General features: G+C 46.9%; 1 long non-coding RNA gene across 2 annotated transcripts in view; it reads right to left on the bottom strand.

Annotated features, from left to right (window-relative positions):
• The window catches only part of LOC149127180 (uncharacterized), an 81042-nt gene extending 62724 nt beyond the window's left edge, over positions 1–18318 (bottom strand). Inside the window, exons 1-4 of one of the 2 annotated variants that reach the window (XR_016233318.1) lie at positions 18186–18318; positions 17232–17419; positions 14523–14687; positions 3394–3478 (exon numbers count right to left, since the gene is read on the bottom strand). This is a non-coding gene — a long non-coding RNA (uncharacterized LOC149127180). Of the gene's footprint in view, positions 1–3393; positions 3479–12725; positions 13044–14522; positions 14688–17231; positions 17420–18185 lie in introns of those variants that run through there. The other variant, XR_016233319.1, reaches the window with a different exon arrangement.
• Positions 18319–22815: the final 4497 nt, after the last annotated feature.

Here is a 22815-nt window from a genome sequence, read left to right as displayed (position 1 = left end):
AAGGTAGAGAGACCCAGAGGCAGACAGAGATTTTCCATCTGCTGGTTGACTCCCCAGTCAGGGCTAGAGCAGGCCCAGGCTGAGGCTGGAACTCAGTCTGCACTTCCCACCTGGGTAGTAGGGACTCAACAACTTGAATCATCATCTGCTGTCAACCAGGGCACATGTCAGCAAGAAGCTGGGATTAGAAGCAGAGCAGGATGCAAATGCAGGCACTCAGAAAGAACACAGGCGTCCCAAGTGGGATCTACCTGCTGCGCCAAATACCCACCCCTTTTTTTTTCTTTTGGTCTGAATGACCAGTCCACTGATAAAAGTGGAGTATTGAAGTCCCCTACTCTTATTTGGATCTTATATCTTCCTCTTGATATAATAATGTTTATTTTTTAAAGCTGGGTGCATCAACAGTAGATCCACACACATGTAAAACTGTGGTATCTTTTTGTTGAATTACACATTGATCATTATATAGTGACCTTGTCTCCTTTTACAGTTTTTGTCTTAAAGTCCATTTTGTCTAAGTGTAGCTACTCCTGCTTGCTTTTGGTTTCTATTTGCACAAAATATCTTTTCCATCGTTTCATTTCCAATCTCTGTGTCTTTAGTGGTGAAGTGTATTTCTTACAGATCATAACATTGGGTCTTATATTTTAATCCATTCAGTTAGTCTCTCTCTCTCCCTCTTTTTTTTTTTTTTTTTTTTTTTTTGACAGGCAGAGTGGACAGTGAGAGAGAGAGACAGAGAGAAAGCTCTTCCTTTGCCTTTGGTTCACCCTCCAATGGCCGCCGCGGCCGGCATACCGTGCTGATCCGATGGCAGGAGCCAGGTGCTTCTCCTGGTCTCCCATGGGGTGCAGGGCCCAAACACTTGGGCCATCCTCCACTGCACTCCCAGGCCACAGCAGAGAGCTGGCCTGGAAGAGGGGCAGCCGGGACAGAATCCGGCGCCCCAACCGGGACTAGAACCCGGTGTGCAGGCGCCGCAAGGCAGAGGATTAGCCTAGTGAGCCGCGGCGCCGGCCATCAGTTGCCATCTTTTAAAAAAAGTTTTTGTAAGTATGAATTTGTATTTAACTTGAAAACCAGAGAGACACAGACAGAGGCAAAGAGAGAGATTTCCCATCCACTTGTTTATTCCCAAAATGCCTATAACAGCTGGGGCTGGACCAGGCCGAAGCCAGGGAGCCAGAAATTCCATCCAGGTATTCCATGTGGGTGGTAAAGACCCAACTACCTGAGCCATCCCCTGCTACCTTCCAAAATGTGCATTAGCAGAAAGCTAAAAAGTGGAGCTGGAATGCAAACTCAGGCACTCCAGTGTGGAATGGGGGTGCCCCAAGCAGCATCTTAACTGCCTTGACAGATATCCACCCCTTGACCACCATCTTGCCTTGCCCAATAACTAGTATTTTGCTACTATTCCATGTTGTTCCACATTGTGAATGATTATAATTGTTATAATAATGACAGCAATTGCCACCGACTGAGTTTTAATGTTTGCCAGGCACTGTGCTAAGTAATGGCTGTGCGAATGTCATATCTTTACAATGGCCCTTTGAAGTAGGCACTCTTCTTACTGACAGCTTACAGATGATGAAGCTGAAGTCCAGAAAGTATAAGAAAGTAGCATAGGGCCACTTGGCATGAAGAAACCACATGATTAATTCCATACTAAGGAAACAGAATCAAGGGGCTTTGAAAGGCTAGGTAGTGGCAGGGAACATCCAGCCTGCACAGTCATTTGGTCTGGCCCTGCAAGTGGGACTTGCAATTCAATAAATCTATAGCAGGCTAATTTTTAATTTGATAATTTTGTATGACAGTGAATGCTATAAATATTCAAATAGCCCTTGGCAGAAAAAGGTTCCCTACTACTGGTAGAGGAAGATAGCAGCTACTCTGGGCAGGCAGCAGAGATGGGAGCAGAGGATTTTTAGAAAGACTTCACAAAGGGAGAGCAATTCAAGTTGCACCTTAAGGAACAAGGGAAGGTTCACCTAGCAAGCAAGTGATGAGGAGTGGAAGATCATTTCAAAGAGGACATCAAGAATGACTGTGTGGGCACAAGAAAGTACACAGCATGTCTGGGTTGCCACATAAGAGGTATGGAGTGCCTGAAATCAGGGATGGAACAATAGGAAACACAGGCAGGGAGTCACAGCCACCGGTAGTCTGAGGAGATGCCCTGACTAGGAGGGGCCAGGTCTCCAGGCCCAGGGGCAAGGCCTGCAGAAGAAAACCTAAAGTAACCTCAGTGAGCTCAGCTTGCCTTGTGTTTGAGGAAGTCCTGATGTCTCTTCCGATTTGTGGCTGTGCAGGAAAGGTGGAACAGAAATGAGAACTAGTCAACATGCACTGAGTGCTTCATAACATTGTCTGGTACGTGAGCCAGAAATAAACACCCAGCTGTAACAGAACAAAAACACAGGTGTTTTGGCAAGGGAACAGCCTCACTTCACCTCACCTGAACTCACAGTGCACACTTCATTTTGTCCTGCTTATCTCGATCAATCCAAGAATGCAGGAATTTACTGATAAGATGTCTTAGAAGAAAAGCTGAACTGCATATTCCTTTGTCCTTCTTTATTTATACATATAGTAAAAGAAAAAAAAACCCACTAGGACTACTTCTTAAGGGGAAATAACCTGGGCATGAATTCATGCCCAAAGGGGTAAGAAAAGTGTTGAAGATTAGAAAGTTTCTGCATAAAGATTCTAAAATCAATATGTTACAGGATTGGTGGTGTCCTACAGTGGGCTAAGCCACCTCCTGCCACACTGGCATCCTCTAAGGGTCCCAGTTCCAGTCACAGCTGCTCCACTTCTGATCCAGCTCCCTGCTAATGCACCTGGGAAAACAGTGGAAAATGGTCCAAGTACTTGGGCCTCTGCCGCTGACGTGGGAGACCAGGATGGAGTTCCAGGATCCTGGCTTCAGCCTGGCTGAGTCCCAGCCATCCCAACCATTTGGAGAGCTCACTAGTATATAAAAGATCTCTCTATCTCTCTCTTTCTCTCTCTCCCTCACTGCCTCTCTTTCTGTCCCTCTCTCTGTAACTCTGCCTTTCAAATAAATATTTAAAAAATTAAAAAATTCAATATCCTAACTTAGATTGTAGAATCTAAATATTATTATTTAAGCAGGAAATTTACTTTCTCAACTCCTTGAACTACACAGGGAATTAGCTGCTTAAATCAGAGGTTCTCATAAAAACTCTCAACCTTGTTTTTTACACAGCTTTGAAGAAACAGACTAGAAACTACCGTGCACACTGAATAGATGAAGTCATTATTAATGCTTGTAATAGTATTAATACCTCTAATATTTTAGTCATTATCAGTACCTCTAAATAAACAATTGTGTCCTGCATATTCATAATGAATTACACTCACCTCCACCTCGTGACCTGATTCTAAATGCTTCATTCCCATGTTTGAGGGCAACAGTAAACGAAGGCTTCTGATTCACGCTGCTGTCCTGGGAGGAAATGTTGAATCATTAGAAGGACTGAAATTCGCCTTGTGAGAGAATTCAACGCAGGCTGCAGGAAGACATTCTGCTGCCCCTGCTGTTGCTCTGAAAACTCTCCAGGAGCAAGCACAAGCGATGAGGCACGCGAAGAAGGCCTGGGGCGGCCCCTCGGGTGTGCAGCGCCTGTGCCCGAGGCCCTTTCAGTTGGGGCTCCCTGTGCTAAAATCCACCCAGCGTGGAACCAGACCACAGTCCTTCGGAGTATGGGAGCAAGGCCCAACGCTCAGGCCGCAGCGTGTGTCCTCCATCAACTAGTCCACTGACCGTGTGGTGAAGCAAGATGTTCTCAGTCCTCATCCCGTCTCCCTTCGCTGTTCAGATAATGACTCTGGCTTCCCAAGCACCCCGTGGGTCACTAAGCAGTTATGGACACTGGGAATGCCAGAAGAGGGATCTCCTCAGACGCCCCTGCGCTGGCGGCGCTGGGTCCCGCTGGCAAACCCCTAAACGGAATTCTTTCCTATTCTTTCAAGAGGGCACTCCTAAAATAGCATCTTGAAGTGGTCTACAAGCCTCAACTTCGGGACTGCCTTTTGCCAAAGGCTGCTGAGTAATGCTGGGGTGTAGATGATTAACCAAGCCCTTCTCAGAAAAACTGGCCCTAAGCAGGGTATTCAACAGGCTGCCAGATGAGAGATTTTTTCTTTAAAAATAAAATCCAGGCCTGGAGTAGGCCTTGTGGCTCAGTGAGTTAAGCCTCAGCCTGGGATTGAGTTCCACCTCCACAGCTGATCCAGCTCCCTGCTAATTTTACTCTGGCTCCTGCCACCCATATGGGAGACCTGGACTGACTCAGGCCTAACAAGCCCTGGCTGTTAAGGGAATTTGCATAGTGAGCCAGAGGATGAAAGGTTTTTCTTTTTTTAAAAAAAATATATATTTCTTTTGTTTTCTTGTTTTTTTTTTAAAGATTTTTTTTATTTATTTGAGAGGTAGAGTTACAGACAGTGAGAGGGAGACAGAGAGAGAGAGGTCTTCCTTCCGCTAGTTTATTCCCCAGATGACCACATCAGCCGGAGCTGAGCCAATCCAAAGCCAGGAGCCAGGAGCTTCTTCTGGGTATCCCAGGCAGGTGCAGGGCCCAAGCACTTGGGCCATCTTCTACTGCTTTCCCAGGCCATAGCAGAGAGGTGAATTGGAAGAGGAACATCCAGGACTCGAACTGGCACCCACATTGGATGGGACACCACAGTGAAGGATTAACCTACTGCACCACAGCACCTGCCCTTCTTTGTTTATTTTGAAAAAGTTTTAGAGAGGGAGAAAGACAGACTTCCATCCCTAGACAAACTCCAGTGCTGGACCAGGCTGAAACCAGGAGCCAGGAGCTTCCTCTGGGTCTCCCACATGGATGGGAGGGGCTCAAACATGTGGCCATCTTCTGATGCTTTTCCCAGGCCATTAGCAGGGAGCTGGATCAGAAGTGGAGCAGCTGGGATACGAATCGGGCCCATAAGGGAGGTGGCATCGCAAGCGGTGGCTTTATCCACTATGTCACAACATCAGCCCCAATGGCTGCTACGGCTGGTGTGCTGCGGCGGGCGCACCGCGCTGATCCGAAGGCAGGAGCCAGGTGCGTCTCCTGGTCTCCCATGGGGTGCAGGGCCCAAGCACTTGGGCCATCCTCCACTGCACTCCCTGGCCACAGCAGAGAGCTGGCCTGGAAGAGGGGCAACTGGGACAGAATCCGACGCCCCGACCAGGACTAGAACCCGGTGTGCAGGCGCCGCAAGGCAGAGGATTAGCCTAGTCAGCCGCGGCGCCAGCGGCTCCTGGCTTCGAATTGGTGCAGCTCCGGCCATTGCGGCCAACTGGGGAGTGAACCAGTAGATGGAAGACTTCTCTCTCTCTCTCTCTGCCTCTCCTTCTCTCTCTGTGTAACTCTGACTTTCAAATAAATCTTAAAAAAGTCATTTCATGCTAAATCCTATACTTAGACACATTTTAATTAAAACAAGCCTCTGAGGAAATGTCACACTGGCAGCAGTGTGCAGGACTGTTTCCAGGCCATAAACACCAGGACCGCACCGCTGGTATCACAGGCATCAGCCACATGTGGCTAGCAGGCAGTTAAATGCAGCCTGTACAAACTGAATTCAGCTGCAAGTATAAAATACACACATTTCAAAGACTTAGTACAGAAAAGGTTAAACAACTCAATAACCGTATGACTACCTATTAAGATATTTTAGATAAATTGGTTTAAATAAAATACATTATCACCAGCTTCCTTTCTTTCAATGGCAACACTAGGAAGGTGGAAGTTACGCGTGGGCTGTCACTACAGTCCCGCAGGAAATGGTGGACTGGTCGGTAGACATAAGGGCTGTTCAACAACAGGCCCTCTGCCCGCCAGGCACTCAGCAGGACTCCAACTGTCTGAAACTAGGGGTGCTCATGCAATTCTCTTTGGTCAGTGAATGCGAGGAAGAGACGCGCTGCTCCAGGGCGGTGCACTCCATTGCCCTTGCACACCACCAAGATGCCCACCACAGAATCACGGAAGTGATTCGGAGACTGAATCCCTGAGAGGAGCTCGGGCTCCTGATGACTTCCCTGACCCAGGGAAGGAGAGCTCAAAACAAAGGCTTCGTTCTTCAAAAATACGCAATGGAGAGTTGGAGACTGTCGATTCCTATAGCGCCAGGATAGCCTGCTAGGGTAAAGGTGAGAACTTAGAGCAGCATTTCTCAAACTCTGACCACAGCACGCTTCTGCAAGTGTGATTCATTCACAGGGTATTAGTGAGAGCTCACGAACTCTAACCCATACCAGGGACAGGCGTTTGGGACAGATTAAGACACCCCTTGGGATGTCTGCATCTCCTACTGGAGAGCCAGGCCCCAAGAGCCAGGCCCCGAGAGCTGGCTCCACCTGTGACTCGGCTTCCTGCTAAGGCACACCCTGGAAGGCAGCAGGTGATAACTCAAGTCCTTGGGTCCCTGCCACCAGCATGGGAGACGGGCTTCAATCTGACCCAACCCTGGCTGTTGTGGGCATCTGGGGAGTCAATCAGCAGATAAAAGATCTCTCTTGGGGCTGGCGCTGTTGCATAGCAGTAAAAACTGCCACCTGTAGTGCCTGCATCCCATATGGGCGCCCGTTCATGTCCCGGCTGCTCCACTTCCCATCCAGCTCTCTGCTGTGGCCTGGGAAAGCAGTAGAATATGGCCCAAGTCCTTGGGCCCCTGCACCCACGTAGGAGAGACCTGGAAGAAGCTCCAGGCTTCTGGCTTCGGATCAGCTCAGCTCTGTCTGTTGCGGCCATCTGGGGAGGGAACCAGCAATGAATCTATCTCTCTCTCTCTCTCTCTCTCTCTCTCTCTCTCCATTTGCCTCTCTGTAACTCTGCCTTTCAAATAAATAAATAAATCTTAAAAAAGATCTCTCTTGGGTCTGTTTCTGTCTCTGTCTCTTTAAAATAAATAAACAAAAATTTTTAAAATACATACTGAGATTACATTAATAAAGACATTTTACAAATCAAAAAATCAAATGATCAACCAAGCCAATGATCAAAATTTGACTTGCATATCTTATTTTTATAAAACAAAACACAAATCATGTTTATGTTAAGAATAATCAATATCAACAGCATTTCCCAGGCCATAGCAGAGAGCTGAATTGGAAGAGAAACAGCCAGGATTCAAACCGGTGCCCACATGGGATGTCAGCACTGCAGGCGGAGGATTAACCTACTGAGCCACAGCACCGGCCCTAAGCATAATATTCCTGTTACATTTAAAACATGGCAAGCCTGTCCCGGTTGCCCCTCTTCCAGGCCAGATCTCTGCTGTGGCCCGGGAAGGCAGTGGAGGATGGCCCAAGTGCTTGGGCCCTGCACCCCATGGGAGACCAGGAGAAGCACCTGGCTCCTGCCTTTGGATCAGCGCAGTGCGTCGGCCGCAGTGTGCTGGCCGCAGCGGCCACTGGGGGGTGAACCAACAGTAAAGGAAGACCTTTCTCTCTGTCTCTCTCTCTCACTGTCCACTCTGCCTGTCAAAAAAATAAAAAATTTTTAAAAAATGAAATAATGTTGCTGATCAAGTACAGCATAAAGTCCATTCCTAAATTTTGCCTTTACTGCATTATAATCTGAGAAACATTTCCCCCAAAATTGGAGAACAGTATCATTACTGTGCTTTGCTACGTTTGGGGACTACTGAAACGGGTTTCTCCAAAATTCAGCTGCTTCTCCCTGAATTAAGCACTGCTTTCTTTTGTTAGAAAACAATTCTGTGATTTCTCATTTTCACTTGCAAGCATTCACTTTTTGCATGTTTGAGACAGACTTTGTGAGTTGTCAATACTCTGCCTTCTGTTTAAAACTATTTTTTCAATACAGATCCATAGAGAACAAGTCTATGTAGTACAAACATTTTTACATACAGTCAAAACTAAGTATTATTTGACTTTATATTGAAATATAACTTTGTAATGTGGTTTTTGTTATCTTCAAAAGTCATGAAGGGGCTGGCATTGTGGCTTAGTGGGTAAAGCCACCATCTGCAGTGCTGGCATCTCATATGGGCACCGGTTCTAGTCTCTGCTGCTACTCTTCTGATCCAGCTACCTGCTACTGTACCCGGGATAGCAGCAGCAGAAGGCCCAAGTGCTCAGGCCTTGCACCCACTGGGAGACCCAGAACAAACTCCTAGTTCCTGCAGCCATTTGGGGAATGAACCAGCGGATGAAAGTGCTCGCTCTTGCTCGCTCGCTCTCTAAGTCTACCTTTCAAATAAATAAATCTTAAAAAAAATAAAGTCATGTAAACACCACTAATTTCCAAATATTTTTATCACAACCTAAAGAAACCCCTTTCCCATTAGCAGTCTCTCCCCACTTCCCTTTCTCTGCAGCCCTGGGCAGCCACTAATCTACTTTATGTCTCTATGGGTTTGTCTTTCTGGACATTCCTTACCACCGGAATTAGACAATGTGAATCCTTTTGTTAATTTCACTTAAATCAGTGTTTTCAGAGTTCATCGTACTACGGCATGAATCAGTACTTCATGCTCTGCTAAAGCTGGTTGTATGGAAGGCAGATGACACTTTCTTTAAAGATTGACTTATTTATCGAAAGGCAGAGCTACAGAGATAAGGAGAGATGGGGAGAGAGAGAGAGATCTTCCAGCTGTGTCTTTCTCCAGATGACCACAATGGCCACGGCTGGGCCAGGTGAAAGCCAGGAGCCAGGAGCTTCCTCCAAGTCTCCCATGTGGGTGCAGGGGCCCAGAGACTTGGGCCATCTTCTGCTGCTTTCCCAGGCCATTAGCGGGGAGCTGGGTAGGAAGTGGAGTAGCCAGGACTCAAATCAGCGCCCACATGGGATGCCGGCGCTGCAGGCCATGGCTTACCTACTGTGCCACAGCCCTCGACATTTGCTTTAATGGTAATGGACATTGGGCTGACTCCACTTACTGGCTATCGGAAACAATCCTGCTATGAGAATTCATGTAGAAGTTCTTGTGTGTAAATGTTTTCAGTTTTCTTCAGTAGAATTAAAATTTGATGACAAAAATCACTTTAGGACGAAACACATTACACAGAGTTGAACAGCACAGCTCGGACAATCTCCCTCTGTGCATCGGCATGAACTGATACCCTGGGGAACAGAGGCATGCTGGGACATTCCCAGCTGGCCTTTTGTGATGCCAGTGTGGTCCAGGTGGGAGCTGCCTCCTCAAGCTATCGCCTTTTCCCAGGTGACCATGCCCTGCCCTGACGTGGGGGGCATCAGCTTCCCAACTATTGCGCACGGTGCTGGGTCAGAGAATGCCTGGAGCACAGATGTCTGTCATCCATGCTGGTGAGCACGGTGCTGTGAGCTCTGTGGGCAGTCCTCCCTGCACAACAGCAACACAGCTGGCTGAGTGGCTGCACGTGACGTATAGAGGGCCTCTGGGGACTGGAAACATACGGTGCTGAGTCTGGGTGAGCATACGGTCTCTCCTTTGTATGCTTCACCCCTTTCACGAGGTTTCTCCCAATCCTTTCCCAAACACAACTCCTACTTTTGCAGTTTTCTACCTTTCACCTAGATTACTTCAAGACTCATATCTGCCACTTTTATTTTCTTGTTTTCCACCCTCTACACACCCAGAGGAGAGTGTGACTTGTATCTAGCTGCCTGGATTGGAAGTATTAAGAGGAGAAGTTTCAAGTAAAAGAACTTAATTTTACTACACAACTTTGTAGTGGAAGAAGGGTATAAGAAGAGCACCAGTGGCCAGTGATATGGCATGGCTGGTAAAGCTGTCACCTGGGGCTGGCGCTGTGGCGTAGCAGGTAAAGCGGTTAGAGTCCCGGCTGCTCCACTTCCGATCCAGCTCTCTGCTGTGGCCTGGGAAAGCAGTAGAAGATGGCCCAAGTCCTTGGGCCCCTGCACCCACATGGGAGACCTGGAAGAAGCTCCTGGCTCCAGGCTTTGGATCAGCGCAGCTCTGGGCATTGCAGCCAATTGGAGAGTTAACCAGCAAATGGAAGACCTCTCTCTCTCTCTCTCTCTCTCTCTCTGCCTCTCCTTCTTTCTCTGTGTAACTTTGACTTTAAAATAAAATAAATAAATATTTTATGGGGCCAGCGCCATGGCGCACTAGGTTAATCCTCCGCCTGTGGCGCCAGCATCCCATATGGGTGCCAGGTTCTAGTCCCGGTTGCTCCTCTTCCAGTCCAGCTCTCTGCTCTGGCCCAGAAGGGTAGTAGAGGATGGCCCAAGTACTTGGGCCCCTGCACCCACATGGGAGACTGAGAGGAGGCACCTGGCTCCTGGCTTTGGATCACATAGCTCTGGCTGTTGCAGCCACTTGGTAAGTGAACCAACGGAAGGAAGACCTTTCTCTCTGTCTCTCTCTTTCACTGTCTGTAACTCTACCTGTCAAATAAATAAATAAAATAAAATAAATATTTTTTTAAAAAATAAGCTGCCACCTTTGATGCCGGCATCCCATAGAGGCGCTTGTTTGAGTCTTGCTGCTCCAATTCTGACCCAGCTCCCTGCTAACAGCCTGAGAAAAGCAGCAGGAGATGGCCCAAGTGTTTGAGCCTCTTCCACCCACATGGGAGACCTGCATGAAGCTCCTGGCTCCTGGCTTTAGCCTGGTCCAACCCTGGCTGTTGCAGCTATCTGGGGAGTGAACCAGGAAATGGAAGATTTTTTTCTCTGTGTGTGTCTCTCTCTGTCTTTCAAATAAATAAATATTTTTTAAAAAAGAGCATTAGCTTGGCTGCCGCCGCGGCTCACTAGGCTAATCCTCCACCTAGCGGCGCCGGCACACCGGGTTCCAGTCCTGGTCGGGGCACCGGATTCTGTCCCGGTTGCTCCTCTTCCAGTCCAGCTCTCTGCTGTGGCCCGGGAGTGCAGTGGAGGATGGCCCAAGTGCTTGGGCTCTGCACCCCATGGGAGACCAGGAGAAGCACCTGGCTCCTGGCTTCGGATCAGCACGGTGTGCCGGCTGCAGCGCGCCAGCCGTGGCGGCCATTGGAGGGTGAACCAACAGCAAAAGGAAGACCTTGCTCTCTGTCTCTCTCTCTCACTGTCTAACTCTGCCTGTCCAAAAACAAACAAACAAAAAAAAGCATCAGCTGATAACTCTCACTGTTATTCCACCACAATAGTATTGTCAGTAATGCAATACTATTTTTTTCAAAAGTATTTATTTATTTCAAGGGCAGAGTAAAGGGATCGGGGTGGGGAACGGGAGAGGGAGAGGGATGGGGGGTGGAGAGAAAGAGAGGGAGAGTGAGAGTGATCTTCCATCATATGGTTCACTCCTAAAATGGCTAGAATGGATAGGGCTGGTCCAAGCTGAAGCCAGGAGCCCAGAACTCCATCTTGGTTTCCCACATGGGTGTCAGGGGCTCATCTTCTGCTGCTTTCCCAGGTGCAATAGCAGGGAGCAAGATCAGAAGTGGAGCAGCCGGGACTGGAACCAGCACTCTGATATGGGATGCCAGCATCACAGACAGTGGCCCACTGGCCCACATTCTACCCTTTCTTAATGGCAGGCTACCCCATGAGACTAAGAAAAACCATAGGCCTGAAATTTTTCTTAAATAAGCAAAATAAGAAATTTTCTAGTATCACTTTCCCCTTACCCCCAAATCCTATTAATGCCTGGCACAACCCTGGCCCTCTGTGGACCTCAGTCTGGAAAGTGAGGCACCCAAGAGCATGCAGGCACAGTGTCTCTTTTGAGTTTAACATCACTAAGTGCCCTCATTTAGTCCCAACTGAGGAGTCAGGTTAGTTTGGCTGTGTTGTTGAAACAAATAACCCCCACATGGAGCTGGCTCAGCACAAGTTCTTTCTTATCAGGCCATGTGTCCAGGTGGGTCTTCCATGACTCTGTTCCCCATCACCTTCCCCCAGGACCCTCAGTGACAGAGCAGCCACTACCTGGAGCTTGCTAGCCAGTGAATGGAGAGCAGGGTTACTACCCACTAACTCTGTGCCTTGCCAAGGGTGACTCGCATTATTGCTGCCTACATTTCATTGACCAAGGCAAATCCCATTGTCATGTCCAAGTTCAGAGGGTGGAGAGCTCCTCCTGTCACTGAGCACAGCACTACAGTAAGGGGGACTGAATCTGAGTGAACAACAAATAAATCAGCCATGGGACTGGAAGCAGCATGCTCTACAAGTCCTTAGACCTTTGTATAATACCTAAATCAACAAGCATACTTTCTCTTCCCTTCGATGAGTTTTTCTTTGGGGTCTTTTGGGCATTTTCACATTAGCACTATCTCATTCTACCTACTAAGTTTCCCTAACTTTGAACTTCAGCAGGTAGGGACTAGAATCGCAGACTTCTAAGAAGGTCAGAGACTCCCTATGCAAGCTGGCCTCCTTGTGTCTCAGCAATGTGTAAACATGCTGTTTCCTGCCTGTTCTGCTCCCTGCTCAGAGGCAATGTGAAGGGCGGGCAAGCCACCTGAGCAATGGGGCACACAGCCAGCTCCAACCCCAGGCCAAGTCGTGGAGGGATCCTGGAGTTCAAGCCACCATGTTCCCGGATTCAGGATTTCCTCCATGCAGTGATACTGAGTAGTTGTGGAGTAAGTACCACATCTTGGATATAAAAGCATCGCATCAGTTAAATAATGCCAGCAGGAGAAGTGTAAGTTGACAGTACTACATTTGTGTATTTATTCTACATCTAAAACACTTCCCTTCTTTGCTGTATCAGTTATGACTGCATTCACAACCACATACAACCACCCCTTCCCCAAATGGTGGCTTAAATAACCAGATATTTACGGAGTTATTTTTTTCATGTAACATAAAGTTCTAAGTTAAGCAGAGCTGGAAGAGAAAGAAATTCAACACTGCTATCAAAGATCTAGGTGCTTTCTCTTTTTCTACTTCTCCATCTTTAACGAATGATTTTCACGTCCATGCTTGTCAGTTCATGGTCCTCTGATGGCTGCTGTCCCTCAAAGCCTCACCACCATATCCAAGACAGAAAAGACGAAGGGACAATGGGCAGGTTTTCTTCTCAAGAGGCTTTGCCTTTTAAAAAAAATGGAGATTTAAAAATTTTTCTTTATTTTTTCTTATATGAGAGAGACATAGTGGTTCATTCCCCAAATGCTTATGATGGCTAGAGTTGGGGCAGGTCAAAACCAGGAGCTGGGGACTGAATCCAGGCCACCCACATGTGTGGCAGGGACCCAACCACCCAAGTCATCATCTGCTGCTTCCCGAGGTACACATTGGCAGAAAGGTGGCATCAGGAGCAGAGCCAGGACTCAAACGCAGACACTGGTGTGGCCTGTGGGCACCCCTACACGGTGCTTTAACTGCCAGGCCAAACACCTGCCCTGGCTTTGCCTTTTCCTCCAGGGAGTGACACACCAGGTGCTCCTCACTATGCACTTCTACTTGGATCTCACCTATCTGAAGTATAATTCAGTCCCCTAGCGTTACATAGCACAGAAAGACCCACTTTCAGCCTTTATAACCTCTACAGTTGAGGAAGGACAGGGAGAAGCAGTTGGAGGTTGAATTTAAGTCGGCCAGCTTAAAATATTTTCCATAATCCTTCTTTTGGGAGGTTTTCCCAATATCTCTTTATCTGGTCTAAACATTCCCCACAATGTCACCCACAGCTGTGCCCAAATTAAGCATTTCCACTCTACCTCCCTGTGAAGCCACGTGACTGTGCTGGTGCCCAAAGCTTCCTTGTTGGATGCCTCTGTACGCTTCCTTGGTGAACAATGTAACACCCTCAGTTTTCAACCAAATGTAGGTGAGTCGCATATTATTCTTTGGCAATCAAAGTTATGCAAAGAACTTTGTATAAGCTTTCTGTTATTTCTTAGAGATGCCAGTTGTTATTAACCCGACCTGATTTTTCACCATCCTTATTTTTTAATTCTGTTCTTGATTCAAGCTCACTTTGCCTTAAACTACTCATTTCTAAAATACTAACTGAACTTGATCACACTAAATTGCTTTCCTGTCAATTTCAGTCCTCACCATTTGACTTCCTGATGTGTACCAACACAGCCATCCCATTGAAAGAGCTTACTTTCAACACGCATAAACAATTCCCCTTGCACTCTTCCCCCAGAGAAGTGGGCACCTCCAGATAAGGAAGGAAGACGATTTTAAGTTATTCTTCCCTAAATAAAAAAAAATCTATTTCAACATAAGTTGCTGAGTTTTTCTTGTTGGAATAACACTTTAGTTGTAAAAACACTACCACACTTTTGAAAGGGGATGGACAAGTAAGAATCTACATGTTCAAATAGTGTGCATCCTGAAGTCAATAACAAACAAAAGTTAAGGGGAAATGGCAAAAGCAAATACAATTATCGTTAAAGGAACATACAACTAATAGTCTTCAGGTTTAGTGAGATAAAGGAAAATACCTAGGGAGAAGCAATGGCTTCATACCTCAGTCTCAAACCAAGCTGTGCACATTTATGTAAACTGGAATGCTGACTCTCCATAGTAAACAGTTATCTGCACCACGCTTCTCCTCACCTGATTCTCACAGCACCAATGCCCCGGCCAGCTTCTGGATGCCTGGTGACACACACAGGGACTGCAGTGTCGAGCAGCAAGGACAGTGCCTTAGGAAGCCTCTCTCCCACCTGCTGGCCTTTGGAGGAAGACATGGACTAACGGAGGTGTCCTCAGATCCTCTATCTGTTGCGCAAGAGAGAAAAGAAAATTCCAGATATAGAGAGGAGACAAGAGTGGCCACTTAATTATGGGTTTGAAAAACTCCAGAAGATTCTCAAAATTACAACTAAACAAGCTTTTCAGAGAGGCTGCAAACACACAGTTCTTATTCCTGTCATCTTCCCTGCCAGCTCTACCTCCCCACCAGATTTTGGAATTTATATTCTCAGAAGAGATACTTAAAGGAGGAAATATTCTCTACAGAGACATTGTAGCAAAAACGCAGGGAATCAAACTTCAACCCCACCTGCATGAAGGGGAGGGCCACTTGCGCAGCTGCTGAGTGTTACATTTCCTTTTCCCAATTTGCCATGCTACCGCCCAGGTTTATTCGTGGGTCTAACAGAACACTTGAAGAATGGCATTCAAGAACAGAACAGGGGCTGTGCGCACCTCTTAGCGTGTGCTTGACAACATGCAGACGTTTTCTGGGGAAGTCTTGCTCAGCACATGACCTCATTCTCAGAGAAGTCTCAGAGACCAAGAATAACACTTTCATCTTTTCTTCATTACTCTATTTATATAAACTAATCATCCCTAATGTATTCAATGTAGCTTTGAGCCAAAATCAATACATAATATATTCTGTGGTTACTGGTATATTTATATATATATTTCAATGCATAATGTTACAACCAGTTAGGTTAATATCTTTAAATATATTAAATATTAATATTTAATATTAAATGTATTATAATGTAATATATGATCTGCCAACAGATCAGTAAGATTCAAAAATCAGATCAAAGATAACTGTATTTAAATGTTTAGGATAAGAACTATGGGTAATATTGGACAATTTCATTTTATTAACATAATTTTCAAACATCTGTAAAGACAGTCTTATGTTTGGCTGTCATGATGGTTCTTATATTTTTATGAAGTAAAAATAAGAATTATAAAACACAGGTCTTGAAAACTGCAGTTGTAGGTTAAGACAATCCCTGGCCGGTGCCGCAGCTCACTAGGCTAATCCTCCACCTGCGGCACCGGCACCCCGGGTTCTAGTCCCGGTCGGGGCACCGGATTCTTTCCCGGTTGCCCCTCTTCCAGGCCAGCTCTCTGCTGTGGCCCCGGAAGGCAGTGGAGGATGGCCCAAGTGCTTGGGCCCTGCACTCCATGGGAGACCTGGAGAAGCACCTGGCTCCTGCCTTCGGATCAGCGCGGTGCGCCGGCCGCAGCGCGCCAGCCATGGCAGCCATTGGAAGGTGAACCAACGGCAGAAGGAAGACCTTTCTCTCTCTCTCTCACTATCCATTCTACCTGTAAAAAAAAAAACAAACAAACAAAAAAAAACACCTCAAGAACGCATTCCTGCAACTTGTTTAAGGATGGAACAAGGGAAATATATCAGGTCAGAGACTTCTGATGGTCTCCCAGGAAACAGGTTCCCTGTTTTCTACAGTGATGGAATCCCCCTTCTGTCTGGCACATGGCTGCCTGTTACATAACCTCAACTCACATAGATGGGGCCGTATGACCAAAGTCTGGTCATCCAACCAAGTGAAACAAAATAAAAGTGCCCTGTCAAAAAAAAAAAAAAAAAAAAAGTGCCCTGTGGGTGTTCCTGAAGCTTCCTCAAAACCCAGCAGGCTTTCACCTGTTGCTCTTCTCATCCTCCTTTTTCTGGCTAGCATGCAGACATGACTGATGGAATTGGATCCTCTGTCTTGAGCCAGAGGTGACCTTGGGAATGACCTTGGGACATATGGACCTACCAGACCAAAGCAGCAGCAGCCTGAACCACAGGGTACTCCCACCTCCAGACTTTCACATGAGAAAAACTACTCTTCAATTTTATTATGCCACTGTTGTTTTGAGGCTGTATTTTCAAACAAACCTAACTGTTTGCGGTACTTTAAAGTTTATGGAAAAACAGAATTTAAAGTATGAGTTTATTTTGGTGCAAAAGAAAAATTTTGAAAGCCATAGTTTTTTATAGTATGTATTGTCCATGTACTATGAAAAAAATTATTTTCCACCAAAATACTCAAACTTCAATTAATTTTTTCCACAAACATCTTTTTTCTAAAGATTTATTTATTTGAAAGGCATAATTACAGGGTGGGAGATGGGGGAGGGAGAAAAGAGAGAGAGAGTCCATCGGCTGGTTTTACTCCCTAAATGTTACCAAGGGCTAGGGCTGGACCAGGCCAAAGCCAGGGGCCTGGAAGTCCATCAGGGTTCCCCATGTGGGTGCAGTGCCCCCAACACATGGGCCATCTTCTGCTGCTTTCCCAGGAGCCTTAGCAGGGAGCTGGATCAGAAGTGGAGCGGGATTGGCTCCAAGCAGAACTCACAGGGGATGCGGGCATTGCAGTCAGAGGCATAACCTTGTCACAGCAACTCCAGCCCCAACAAATTTAAAACAATATTCTCGTACTTAGAATAGCTGAAATATTTACAAAACTCCACAGTTCTTTTTTTAAAAGATTTTTATTTATTTATTTGAGAGGTAGAGTTCAGACAGTGAGAGGGAGAGACAAAGAGAAAAAGGTTTTCCATTACCTGGTTCACTCCCCAAATGGCTGCAATTGCTGGAGCTGAGCCAATCCAAAGCCAGGAGCCAGGAGCCTCTTCCAGGCCTCCCACGTGGGTGCTGGGCATCTTCTACTGCTTTCCCAGGCCACAGCAGAGAGCTGGACTGGAAGAGGAGCAACCGGGACTACAGCCGGTGCCCATATGGGATGCCAGCTCTGCAGGTGGAGGATTAACCAAGTGAGCCATGGTGCCGGCCCCCATAGTTCTTTTTTTAACCTTAAAAAATATTTATTTACTTATTTTCATTTTATTTGAAAGGCAGAGAGGCAGAGAAACAAGAGATCTAGTCTCCAGTTGACTCCTTATATCCAAGAGTCTAGACCGGGCCAGACTGAAGCCAGCAGCCTGGAACTGAAGCCAAGTGAAGCCCACCCAAACCCAGGCGCCCGCAAGCGGGATCCTAACCACTCCACCAAATGCCACCCCCCCCGCCCCCAACACATACCCACATACACATACCACACATCCCACACACACCCCACACAAACCCACACACACACACCCCACACAAACCCACACACATCCCCAGACACACCACATGCACACACACCACACACATACACACACACACACCCCACACAAACCCACACACACACCCCCCACACACACCACACACCACACACACCCACACACACACCACACCACACACCACACACATCCACACAGAGCATACACCACCAACACCCCACACTCCATATACACATATCACACACACACACCCCACACCACACAAACCCACACACACCCCACACCCCACACACACACACCCCACACACACACACCCCACACAGCACACACCACCACATACACACACCACACACATCCACACTCCACATACACATATCACACACACACACACACACACACACACCACACCACACACACTCCCGCTCCCCTTCCAGCCTTTTCTGCTCCCTTTACCGGAGAGCCGGCCACCTCTCTCTCCCTCTCACTCCGTCTCCGGTTCTGGCCTCAGGGAAGGAGCAGAGTGTGCGGGGAGCAGCGGCCCGCAGGAACGAAGCGCAAGGCCGCCTGTTCTGTGCCGGTGCATTGTGGGAAGAAGACAGGCGCTTGGGGCGGAGCGTGGTGTGACCGGCAAGACCGCAAGGTCCAGGTCGGAGCGTCGTCGGGGTTTCTCACGGGCGGGAAGGAAAAGCCGTAAGCTGAGGGCTCGTGGAAGGGGGGTGCATCGCAGCGTGGTGGGAGGCGGGAGGAATGGTGATGGCGCAGCCGCCAGGCACAGGCAAAGGCTAGGCCGTGTGCACCGAGGTGCGTCTTCGGCCTGCCTGGGGCCAGGTGGGCAAGTTGGCCACGCAGGGACGGAGCCAGGCCAGGCTCCCCCGGGGCTGGCCCCTCTGCAGCCGCAGCCGGAGGCGGGCACCGAGCAGAGAACCCTCCGCCGCCGCCCCGCCGCCACTAGGCCTGATTTAGGGTCCGTGGTTGGTGGGCGTTTTCCAGAGTAGGGGGGAAGGAAGGTGTCATGGGATCCCGAGACGCAGGGGCTAATTTCCCCCCAGGGCTTACCCTGGCAGAAGTAGCAGCGACAGCCCAGGTGAGAGCTTGCCGCCCTGGGCCCTGCCTCCTCCCAGGCCCCGTAAAGGCATCTGGACCAAGGTTAAACTCTTCTTGCACATCCGGATTTGCCCTGGGCAGCCCTTAGATGAAATGGCCCCAGCAGTGGTTTTCTCAAGAGAAATCTGGGTATCTGCTGCCGACCCTGGGACAGGGTTGAGTACTGACACAGCATCGCGTCTTGAAGCACTTGGCTAAAGACAATAGTATCTAATTACTGCGAAGGAGAGTGCGATTTTTGTTGTTTCCCAATGTAAATTCCTAAGCGACGAGTGTTTCTGCTTAGAATCAAAATTAAAAATGTATTCCCCTTTTTGTTATTTTGGATACATCTGTGGTCCAGTTGCAACATCTGGAACCTGTTGAATATGGCTCTTTTTACAAACAAAAAGATTTCTAATATTAATTTTGTTTTTTACAGAGATGGATATTTACTTAAACTGAGGCTGTTTAATATAAAAATGTCCAGTATTAGAAAAAAAAACCAGATTTGTCTAATTTGTGTCTTGAAACAAAAGCTTCAGTAATACTGGAATTTTGTTTTTACTTGTCAGAATTTGCACAAATGCCCATTATACATTTTAATGGTTTATTAGCATTCCTTTTAAACAGAGCAGAAATGTCAAGAAAATTGAACTTATTTTAGACTTAACACATAGCCAACTAGTCTATTGTTCATTTCTTAATTATGTTTTAAATTAATTAAAAATTTTTGAAGTTCTTTCTGGGATGACTTGCAATTTGCTATTTTTGTGTAATAAAAATTGTGTTAGACTTTCCTATGAGACTAATGTTATTCTTAAGTAAAATAAAATCACTATTTAATAAGGCCAGAGTTCTCTGATGTTAAAGTTTATTTGTAGCAAATGCTTAAACAAAAATTAAGAATCATGTACTAAATGACCAAATATATATTTTCCCTGGTTGCTTCTTTTGAAATTATTTCTTTACAGATTATGAAAGTAATTTTTATGTGCTGTGTGGAAACTTTGAAAGTTTGAAATTAGTACGATGAAGATAGGCCCACAGGGAGGACTCATAGTTCTACCTCTTAGAGATAGGACAGCCACTCTTCCTATATTGGAAAGTATCTCTTTTTTCTTTTGTTTCTTTGCTGTAATTTATTTTAAAGATTTATTTTATTTTACATGAAAGGCAGAGTTGCAAAGAGAGGGATGGGAGACAGAGAGGAGAGATCATCCAACCGCTGGTCCATTCCCCACATGGCCGCATCAGCCAGGGTAACCAGCACTCAGATGGGATGCTGGTATTGCAGGCCGGTGGCCTAACTAGATAGCACCACTACACGGGCCCCAGTTTGTATTTTAAAAGACTGCATTTATTAAACCAGCAATCTGGAACTGCATTTTGCTAATCTGATAATATGTCATAAGGTTTCTCTTTTTGTCTGCTGCTGGAACACCTTAAAACATGAACTGAAACAGATAGCAAGGGGGCCGGCATTGTGGTATAGCTGGTTAAGCCACTGCCTGCAGCCCCAGCTTCCTATCTGAGTACTTGTTCAAGTCCCAGCTGTTCCACTTCCTATCTAGCTCCCTGCTAATGTGCCTGCAGAAGATGGCCCAAGTCCTTGCACCCCTGCCACCCACATGAGAGACCCAGAAGCAGCGCCAGGCCTAAGCCAAAAACCAGGAGCTTCATCCAGGTTTCCCATGTTGGTGGCAGGGGCCCAAAACTTGGACAATCTTGTACTGCTTGTCCCAGGCTATTAGCAGGGAGCTGGATCAGAAGTGGAGCAGCTGGGATTTGAACCAGCACCAATATGGGATGCTGACACCACAGGCAGAGGATTACTCACGACACCACAAGGCTAGCCCTTGTATATGGTTGATTTCTGCCTTAAGGAATGTGTAGGCTAGGGGATGGTGCTTGTGGCTCTGTGGGTTAAAGCTCCAGCCTACAGAGCCAGCATCCCATATTGTTGCCGGTTTGATTCCCAGATGCTCCATTTCCAATCCATCTCCCTGCTAATGTGTCTGGGAAAGCAGTGGAAGATGCCCCAAGTGCTTGGGCCCTTGCACCCATGTGGGAGACCTGGCAGAAGCATCTGGCTCCTGACTTTGGCCTGGCTTAGTCCTGGGTTGTGGTCATTTGGGGAGTGAATCAATGGATGGAAGATCTCTCTCTCTCTCTCTCTATCTTTGTCTCTCTTTCTCTTTCTCTAACTATGCCTTTCTAATAAATAAATCTTTTTTTTTTTTTTTTTTTGACAGGCAGAGTGGACAGTGTGAGAGAGAGACAGAGAGAGAGGTCTTCCTTTGCCGTTGGTTCACCCTCCAATGGCCGCCGCTGCAGCCGGCGCACCGCGCTGATCCGATGGCAGGAGCCAGGATCCAGGTGCTTTTCCTGGTCTCCCATGGGGTGCAGGGCCCAAGCACCTGGGCCATCCTCCACTGCACTCCCTGGCCATAGCAGAGAGCTGGACTGGAAGAGGGGCAACCGGGACAGAATCCGGCGCCCCAACTAGGACTAGAACCCGGTGTGCCGGCGCCGCAAGGTGGAGGATTAGCCTATTAAGCCATGGCGCCGGCCCAATAAATCTTTTTTAAAAAAAGGAATGTATAGGCTATGTGTGAAACAAATATGTGTGAAATCCTTGAAAAATAAAATAGGACAGTAAATATTTAATAGCTATTATTAATAGAGATCATGTAAGTAAGTTAATCACGGTTCATCTAATTTTAATGAATGAAGACGTTATTGTAAAGATGCAAATGTGTATCATGGAATGTATGTTTCCGAAGTTCAGCTATACCACCAAGGCACTAGAATCAGAAACTCATGATTCTTGGGCTCTCAGTTAAAAATCTTAATGAGAGAGAATTTGATTGATACAGACTGGGCCAATGTTCATTCCCATCCAGTCGGCTGTGGTCTGAAGAGGTCATGTGACATTTTGAGTTGCCCAAAGAACAGACATGAATTCTGTGTACACCTGGGAAAAGTACTGCGAGAGTTCCTAACAGGCAAATTCAGGAGATGAGGGAGTTTTCTTCTAAGTGAATAGCCTCGACAAGAGCCAATCGTGTCGGAGTAATTCACTGATACAGTTTGACCATTCAGGCTGCTTTAACAAAAATGCACTGCGCCAAACAATAAGACACCACACAGTTCATTCAAGTTGTCACTACTTTGTAGTGAGGATTGCCTGTCCTCCTATTTCCAGTGATGAGTTCCTCATTTCTGTGTGAGACATCGTCCAAATGCTCTTTACTGTCCGTCTGTTTCTACCAACTTTCTGCTCATACCCTTCGGTGCACTGTAAGATCTTTTTTTCTGTCCCTCAGAGCTGTCACCAGAATGGCCCTTTGTGGTCTGGTTCCTTCATGGCAGTGTACACTTCCTTTAGTGTGCACTTCACAAACTTCCGACTTCTACCCGTTACCTATTTCCATTGCAGCTCCACACTTTTAGGTATCTGTTACAGCAGCGTGCTACTCCCAGTACCAGTGTGCTGGGTTAGTTTGTTCAGGTTGTGTCTTACTGCATTTTGTGCTGCTGTAATGGAATACCTGAGACCAGGTAATTTATAGAGAACAGCGATTTATTTGTTACCATCTTGGAGCTGGGAAGTCCAGTGTCAAGGAGCCTGCATCTGTTAAGGGCCTTCTTGCTACATCGTCCTGTGGCAGAAGACGGGAGGTCAAAAGAGTGCAGTACGCACTTGCGCACACACAAGCAAGGAAGTGGGGGATTAAATTCCTCTTTTTGTCTGGAACCCACTCCCACAGTAACCCACGCCCCTGATAACAATATTGATTATTCATGAAGGCAGAACACTCATGACTTAATCACCTCTTAAAAGTTCCACCTCTCAACATTGTTGCACTGGAGATTATTTCCAGCATGTGAACTTTGGGGACATATTTTTTTTTAAAGATTTATTTTATTTTTTTGAAAGACAGAGTTACAGAGAGAGGTAGAGACAGAGAGGGAGGTCTTCCATCCACTGGTTCAC

The sequence above is a fragment of the Oryctolagus cuniculus genome, chromosome 4 (assembly GCF_051225735.1).
Source record: "Oryctolagus cuniculus isolate XC-2025 breed Fujian yellow rabbit chromosome 4, ASM5122573v1, whole genome shotgun sequence".
Lineage (NCBI taxonomy): Eukaryota > Metazoa > Chordata > Mammalia > Lagomorpha > Leporidae > Oryctolagus > Oryctolagus cuniculus.
This window is presented reverse-complemented; position numbering and strand designations above follow the sequence as displayed.